Source organism: Penaeus japonicus, unplaced genomic scaffold (genome assembly GCF_977035675.1).
Source record: "Penaeus japonicus unplaced genomic scaffold, GWHDUDI00000001_assembly GWHDUDI00000013, whole genome shotgun sequence".
Taxonomy (NCBI): domain Eukaryota; kingdom Metazoa; phylum Arthropoda; class Malacostraca; order Decapoda; family Penaeidae; genus Penaeus; species Penaeus japonicus.
The window spans coordinates 41076331-41078830 of record NW_028234415.1 but is presented as its reverse complement, the minus strand read 5'-3'; the positions used below and the strand labels follow the sequence as shown (position 1 = coordinate 41078830).

General features: G+C 27.6%; 1 protein-coding gene across 7 annotated transcripts in view; it reads right to left on the bottom strand.

The window, feature by feature from the left end:
- Positions 1-2500, bottom strand: part of LOC122262636 (multidrug resistance-associated protein 1) — a 53125-nt gene that overhangs the window by 375 nt on the left and 50250 nt on the right. For all 7 annotated transcript variants that reach the window (XM_086543514.1, XM_043030723.2, XM_043030721.2 and 4 more), the window contains one exon: positions 1-2500. This exon is cut by the window's left edge and continues 375 nt beyond it; it is cut by the window's right edge and continues 295 nt beyond it. The gene's annotated coding sequence lies outside the window, so the exon portion shown is untranslated.

Sequence of the window (2500 nt, the reverse complement as noted above, 5' to 3'; positions counted from 1 at the left end):
ATTGCACTAGTGTTCCTGCTGTATGGTTGTTTTTTTCACATATAGATTGCTGAATATCATATACAATGGCTCTGTAGTATTAAACAATCTCACAATCAAAAGAAAATAGGATTGATTGCACAAAAAATAATGCACATGCACTGATTGTGTTCATTTAAGTACAATATAATGATAATGAAGTACATAGTTTGAAAAGAAGATATCTAAATGTACTAGTTTTATAGGGAACTGATTTAAAAATAGTGAGTTTCACTATCCATCATGCAACAGCACAAAACTGCACATCACATGAGCATAGCATTTCCAATGTGGAAACATCAAAGTTGCTCACAGTGATTTATCTTAAAAATATCAAAACAATAAAAAGTATATAGGTTACATATAAACATCATTGAGTGCTGAGATTTTTTGTGTGAAAAAGAAACAATAAAATGATTCTCTAATAAAATCCTCTCCACACTCATTACTATCAAAAAATGTACATCCATTTAGAATCTGTGATTAAGAATTGTTAAATCAAGAGCTACAACCAAATTGAAAAAAAGAAAAGAACTAATACCATGATTTACTCATCTACAAGAAATAATAATAATAATAATAATAATAAAAAATCTACACTAAGACGTGAAAAAGGCCACTCAAATTCAATGGAATTAGACTAAAATATGCAAAGGGATACAGGACCATACCATTTTACTAGAAATTATTGATTTAAAAAAAATAAAAATATTAAGAGCTCTTTCCCTAATCAGGATATAAAAGGATGAACTTCTCAAATTATGAAAATCCACAAAACAAAATAGTTTTCTCAAGAATTTAACTCCTATTACAGAAGGGCAAACTTTAACACAAGCCTAGTTAAAATCTTGAAATTATTTAGATTATAAAAAAAAATACATATATAATTATTATAATAATATCAATGATAGTAATAACATGAACACTAATAATTATTTTTTTTATTGTATATACAAATGACAAAAATAATGTTGATAATGGCAAACACTATAATAATAATCATAATAAGAATAACAACAGTAATCACAATCACAAAATTGATTAAAGTAACATTAGAGTAATACAATGGAAAACATTAATGATCACACCATTAAGAACACTAAATGACACAAACTTGCAAACACCGAAGTTTAATCAAATTACTTTCCCCCTACTCCCTACCCCCCTCCCCCTTTCAAAAAAAAAAAAAAAGTGTTGATTATACACACAGATTACTACACAAGGAATAAGGGCAACCACATGAAGGCCTTACTTGTGTTTACCATAAAAAGCCGAAGTTTAAGTCCGAAGTTTAAGTTACTTTTATTAAGCACATTAAAGGGTTTGGAAGGCAAAATCTTTCCTGAGATCTGATGATTGGAAATGCCAATGATGATTATGATCGTAAATAACAATAATAAAATCTTTAAAAATATATCATCATGTATTACACAAATAATTATAATCAATACTGATGCAATTCATGCAACACCAGGTCAACCTAAAGAGATAAAATGATAAGGGAAATAATGCAATATGGAAGTTTGTACCAAAATAGCACACAAATTTGAGCACAACTATGAGTAGCAAATCAAAAGAGAGATACCAAGAAGAAAGTAAATGCAACAGATGTACATACATACATATATATATATATATATATATATATATACATATACATATACATATACATATACATACACATATACATATACATATACATATACATATACATATACATATACATATACATATACATATACATATACATATACATATACATATACATATACATATATATTTATACCTTTACTTGCCATACTACCTTATTATGATTTTCTAATTTAATTTCATGAATGAAAAAAATAAAAAAAAATCATAATGAACATTCTGGAATGTAGCATCACTCCATTTCAAAAATAGTACATTTCTTAGTATATATTACAAAAAATATCCCTTTTATTAAATATGCTTAAAAACCCAACTGTGCAGCACGCATTCAGGTAGAACACCTTCTTGTCACATGACAATGACATGAGGTATAATGTCAAGTGTTACGTCATCAGCAGGATGAAAATATGACATCATTTTAAAACATTTATCATAATTTTAATGCAACAGTATGAATACATTTAAAATAAAATCTAAAAAATTGACAGATTTCTCATGAGAAAATAATTTTAAAAACTCTATATCGATTTCTGCTAATGTAGGTTATATTCAAACTGCACTCAGTAATTAATGAAAATAAGAAAAAGGGAAAACAGTAACTAAACAAGGGAAATACAAGAACAATCTCAACTGTGCAAGGTCAAATAAATATATAGGAAAGCAAACAAGGTCATATCTAAATGGATGAACACTTGGCACTGGCAACTAATATGGCACTTACAGTTCATGTAATCCCTACATTCTATAAATGACATGTGTAAAAAGAGGTTAAAACATTCTAGAGCACATTGGTAAGGACACCACAGCCATAAGTTGCATTTTCTTCCTTTCA